At 32.7% G+C, this 6,252-nt stretch overlaps 1 long non-coding RNA gene across 1 annotated transcript; it reads left to right on the top strand.

The window, feature by feature from the left end:
• The first annotated feature begins 196 nt into the window (after positions 1 to 196).
• On the top strand, positions 197 to 1,483 carry LOC148848514 (uncharacterized). The gene is made up of 2 exons (XR_016100597.1): positions 197 to 715; positions 808 to 1,483. It is a non-coding gene; the product is annotated as an uncharacterized LOC148848514 (long non-coding RNA).
• The last annotated feature ends 4,769 nt before the right edge of the window (positions 1,484 to 6,252 follow it).

Below are 6,252 nucleotides of genomic sequence, written 5' to 3'. Positions count from 1 at the left end.
TATGGGGATTGGGGATATAATTGACTGAGGCTATCCTACTGTTTCTAACAATTGATTAATTCCTACCCTTATCGTTAATTTTCATTATTATTCCGTTAAAACCCGCACACACGTGAGATCACACGTTGGAATTCTTTTAAAATCCAATATTACCCCTCCCTCGTCCCCTTCCTCTAACCGACACAGGAACCGATCTAACGCCTTTGACATGACCCGTCCTTTGCTTCTTATTTGCCATTGCCCACTTCGGTACATTAATGGCAAAGCCTTCCAACCTAAGATAAAGACAGAAAAAAGAGTCATACAAGAAGCCATTAAAGCATCTTCTAAGCTTTCTGTTTTCCGTACTTTAATGTCCACTTGTTTGTGCTGTGGCGATCGCGGCAATCGTATGGAGTTCAGATCTGTCCATTTCGTTCAAGGAGGCTCTTACTGGTCCTCGATTTCGCTCATGTCAGCCCCCACCTGATTCCGTTGTTTATTTAGCATTTCTTTAATCGAGTGCGTCTCTGTTCTTTGAATATGGTGGAATTCGTTTCATCAGCTTCTCATTTGCGGCTTTCGCTGCCTTATTATTTTGTTCTAGAAACCCTTTAAAGACAAAACCCCACCTTACACCTTTCAATCCGATCCAAATTAAAAATTAAAAAGAAAAAGGAAAAAAAAAATCTCGCAAAACCAATCCATCAAGCTATTAAGCAATCAAGCAAGCTCTGTAAGTCCATCGTTTTTTATACTTCTTAGTCTCTTACTCTGTTCATCCTTTCCACTTCTCACTTCTCATTCGCTGGAATTTTGGATTTGTAGAGAAGGGCTTGAAATTGGCGATTTTGGAAGCATCAACGACTGCAACGGCTGAGAATTCTGAAGAGAATCAGGAGAACTCAGATCCATTAGTTCCTAGGTTACCGGACAAGATCGCCAAGCACTGTATTTTACATCTCCCCTACCCTTATCAGACGCTGGTTTGTTCTGTGTCTTCATCTTGGAACAAAGCCATCACGAACACCAACTTTCTACTTTCCAAGAAAACCCTCTCGCTCTCTTTGCTTTACATCTTCGTCTTCGCCTTTCACAAACCGACGGGCAAGTTCAATGCAAGCCCTGGACCCACGATCGGGTCGTTGGTTCGTCTTACCTCCCATGCCCTGCCTTAAACCTGTGTGCCCTCCTGGCTTCGCCTACGCATCGCTATCACGGCAAGGTGCGCTTTACGTGCTTGGCGGGATGCGCTTCAACACGGAGACATCGCTGCAAACATTGATGACCTACAAGCCGGTGCTGGTGGCCAAAATGCGCGCGGGGTTGGCGAGGTACACTAACGAGAGTTCTAAGGGTAAAACGGTCATTTTATATTTTCATTCATGTTTGACGATCCTGGTAATGTTTAGACAATTGTCAGGGTAGCCTCACTCAATTTTCAAATAGTAAGGGTACATTTAGTCAATTAGCTAAAGTAGTTTAAGAAATTTACCTATTTATAATTCCTCTTTCTCTCTTAAATTCTCTTTAAAACTACTTTTGTAAAAGTGTTTTAATAAAACTACTTCTGTATAGGAGTAAGCATTCGGTTTATCGATTAAAAACCAAACAGAATAAATCAAAATTTTTAAAACCTAAATAAAAAAATAAAAACTAAAACCGAAACCGAATTTCAATAAAACCAAAATAACTGAATCAAAAATTTTCGGTTCAGTTTTTGGTTATTTCGGTTAAAAATCGAATTTAATTAATATATATAATATTATATATTATAGCCTATAATATATATTATGAAATTTAATTTCGTTATAATACATTTAATATAATATATTAATATATAAATATATAGCATATTATATTGTATATTATATATTATGTAATGAATTTTAGTTAAGTTGGTTTTTTCGGTTAACTGAATTACCCAAAAACCGAAACCAAATTTTTCAGTTCAGTAATTCGGTTTTAATTGAATAATGTTCACCCCTACTTCTGTAAAAGTACTTTCATAAAAGTATTTTTGTAAAAGTGTTTTCATAAAAGTACTTTTCATAAAATTACTTTATAAGTGCTTTTGTAAAAGTGTTTTAGTAAAAGTGCTTTCATAAAAAGTGATTTTATGCTGGCTTCAGTTTTGATTGATTTTAAATTGGACAAGGGTTTAGCCTCATTATCGGATTATTGGAAATTCTACTTAGGTCCAATTCAAGCCAATAAGAATATGGACCAATTTATTTTGGATTGACCCAATCCAATAATCATAATGGACCATCTAAATATGATTTGATAAGGTTTGAATCAGATTGGATTCAAATCAAAACCGATCGATTGACACCCCTAGATTGAACAATATAAACCTAATTTATAGGTAAAAGTGATCAATTGTTTAATTTATTTAGTAATATTTATGATCAAAACAATGGAAAATGTCTAAAACTCACCACGAGTTTTCAACATTTCTCTTAAACTCACAACTTTTCAAAATGTCTAAAACTCACATTGTCAGAAAGTTTTTATTTTCCAAAACTCACCTGTTGTTAGTGCACCGTTAATGCTTCTTAACAGAGGTGTCTATGTTAGCATAAATAACAATATTCATGACCAAATTACCCTTGAATGGTGAATTAGAGGAAAAATGGTCATTTTCAGTTTTCAATTTTCTTTTTTTTTTTTTGCATTTTTAGTGTTTTGTTATAATTTCCAATATTTTTTATAATTTCTGTTTTTTTACATTTTTTCTATTTTCTACAATCTACAATTTTTATTTTCTGATTTTGTTTTTCAATTTCTATAGTTTCTATAATTAGAAAATATTTTTTATTTTGTTTGCAACCTCTATTTTTTATATTTTTTGCAATTTCTATGTTTTATGTATTTTATATTTGAAAATATTTTTTTGAACTTTTTTCATGTCTAAATATTAAAATGGTAATATATTAACACACATTATTTATTTTGTATATATTTTATATTTTTCTATGAAGATTAAAATGATAATATATTAACACCCGTTAGTCTATTTCTCGTCAAATTAGTGACATTGTGAGTTTTAGACATTTTGAAAAGTTATGGTGAGTTTAAGAGAAATACTGAAAACTCATGGTGAGTTTTAGACAATTTATGGGTAAATGACTTACCAAAAGATGAATGGCCCCTTCCAATAATGAAATTTATAAGTAAAAGTGGTCAATTGTTTAATTTGGGCAATATTTATGACCAAAAGAATACGAGTAAATGAATTATCAAAAAGATGAAAAAAATGAAGGGGTCTAAATGGATGCCTTTTTCAAACTAAAAACCTGAAATTATTGATTCTTTAAGGGTAAAATACTTAAACTACCTCTAAATTTTAAGAAATTAACTAAAATTTTCCTACTATTTAAAAATCCTTGAAGTACCCTAAATTTTTTGACAATTGACAAAATCCTCCATTGCTATTAGTGCCCCATTACAAATCCACTTGCATGTGTTCCAGGTGAAATATATATTTTAAATTTCAATGTTACCCTTTTGTGTTGAAAACATTTATTTTACCCTTCATTATTCTTTACATTTTCAATACATCTTTCCACACAAATAAGGAATCAATCATCTTCTCATTCTCCTTCCCTCCTTTAATCAGAAAAATCACCAACAACTACATGTTCGTCAAAGAAAATCATCAACAAACATAGCAAAAACATGTTTGATTTGAATCAAGATATCAACGTAGTTACGTGGTGAAGAGTGCTAGATTTTTGGCTCACAAAGAAAATAATAAAGTCTTATTAAGTTGAATTAAATAAAAAACAGGTTTAGTAATTAATAAATTTGACAAACTCACAAACCTATAACAAAATATTAGAAAAATACAAAAACAATAAAAAATGCTAATGAAAGTTACCAGAAACAGTTGCGGAAGAGCTTAGTTGTACCTTCCCTTAGCTTAATATTCATTAGCCTCATTGTCTCTTCCCAAGTAAGATAGTCAAACTCAATTATGTATGCTTAAGAAGCCAACTCATCTCTTCTTCAAGACTTCAACTACAATAATGAAGGAAAATTAAAATCAGAAAGAAAAAAAAATGAAGAATCTCTCGAACAATCTTGAAGAGAATATTAGATTGTTGGAAATAATCTTGGAAATACTATTTTATGTTCCTGTTTTATTTTGTTAATTACATGGTTTTCAAAATCAGATTGGACCGGAAAAACTGGGAATCTGACCAGTTCCGTTTTTTCCTAAAACCGTTGATTTTGATCAACAAACCACTGAACCGGCCAGTTAATTATTCGAACTGTTTTGACCATTTTTTAATTTTTTTAATTTTTTAATTTTTTAATTTTTTTAATTTTTTAATTTTTTTTTTCAGAATGGGCCAATCATTTGAGTCGAATGATCAGACCATTTGAACCAGTAACTGGACCCCTGACCAGTTCGATCACCGATTCGATTTTAAAAATCATGGTTAATTAGTTTTTTGGGTATTAAATGAGATGTAATAGAATAATGAATTATCTTTGGTCAGACCCAATCTAAGAGGCCTAATGACAAGTTGATGAATAATCAGTAATTGCGTTGTCCAATGATGCCTATATCGAAATTTCAAGGGTTTGATTAGTTGTCGTTCATCAGCCTCTACTTGAAATTTTAGTAGAAAACCCCATTTTACATGTGGGTCGCCCATTCTTCAGACAAAATTATAAGATTGGAGCAAGAGCAACACCTGGCAATCCCAAAATTATAAGACAAAATACTGCTTATTCAAATGTTATCATTTGAAAATTTGAAGAAAAATGAAAGGTAAAATAAATAATTTTGTCCATCTTTCCATTAATGTTTGTTGACGATTGATTGTTAGAAAAGTTTGGGGTACTTTTAGGTCCATTTCCTAAAAACTTAGGGGATGGTTTAAGTATTTTACCTTTTATTTAATAGCAAAAACTTTGTTTTGGTGATTTGGTTTGAAATTTTATTTGTCCATATTACATTGAAAAAATAAGTGCTAAGAGTGTTTTAAAAATTGGCTCGAAGGCCAAAATGCTTTTGCCTTCGGGTCATAGGTCACCGGCTTGACTATTCAGGTATATGTTTATTTTATGTTTATTTTTTATTTATAAAAAATGCTAAAAATTGTGATTTGAGGCCAAAAAATGGATTTTTTTTTTGCGAAAATAGCAAGGCAACAAGCCTTGGGGCACAAATCTCAAACATGTATCCAAAATTAGAAAAAAAAGTCACCCGAGTTAGACATATGAGCACAACGTTATGGGCTCCGAAAATTTACACATACATTGAAAGTGTAACCCGTGACATAATGACCAGGTCAAATAAATCAACAGTTGAACCACTTGGGTCAAACAATTTTTGACCAAATGGTTGATTTCATACAAACCAAACCAAAAATCTTGATCAAATGATGGTTCAAAGAATTCAACCAATCAAATCAGGCGGGTTGAAAACACTGCTAGACACGTGGCAACCATTTGCTTGGGAACAAAGAATTGTTCAGTCCCAAAGGATCTAGCTTCAGAATTCACGAATGATATGATATTATCAATCAATAAACCATCATCATTTGTGCAATCTAATTGATTGAGCACATGTTCAATGCCCTAAACCCGTCTTCATTATACTCATCATGAAAATCCCACCTTCCATACTGGAAAAACCAGGAACCGATCAGATGACAAGTTCCATTTTACCTCAGAACCGTTATTTCACCAAAAACAATTGATTTGGTCAACTGCTGGCCCAGGCGATCAAACAATTCAAACCATTCAACGGTTTTAACCGTTTTCTATTTTTAAATTTATTTTATTCTTTGTTAGAACAAATTGACCATTCGGTTCAAATGGTCAAATCATTTGACCCAGGAACCGGACCCTTAACCGGTTTGGTTTTAAACCTTGCCACCTTCATTATAACTTCAGGAAAACCACTATGGACCTTTATCCCCTTAAAATTTGTCGTCCACTTCGGGCACAGGCTTCAACAGATTGTTCCTGTCAAACTTAGTTGATTTCTTCCCATTGTACAATAAAAAAAAATGATGATTCAAGCCTTCAAGGGTCGTCATTATGGACCCTTATCCCCTTAAAATGTGTCGCCTATGACTTCAGGCACAGACTTCAACAAATTGTTTCCAAAATACATGATTGTTCGTTTGTTCCTGTCAAACTTGGTTGATGATTTCTTCCCATTGGACAAATTTTATAAAAAAAAAAAGAAGGGTTGATTGTTCAAGCCTTCAAGGGTTTTTCACTCTAGTATTTAATTGACTTTAACCATCG

The sequence above is a fragment of the Nelumbo lutea genome, chromosome 6 (assembly GCF_056320005.1).
Source record: "Nelumbo lutea isolate HS-2025 chromosome 6, American lotus-T2T, whole genome shotgun sequence".
Classification (NCBI taxonomy): domain Eukaryota; kingdom Viridiplantae; phylum Streptophyta; class Magnoliopsida; order Proteales; family Nelumbonaceae; genus Nelumbo; species Nelumbo lutea.
Note: the sequence above shows the minus strand (reverse complement) of the source record. Positions and strands in the feature narration are given on the sequence as shown.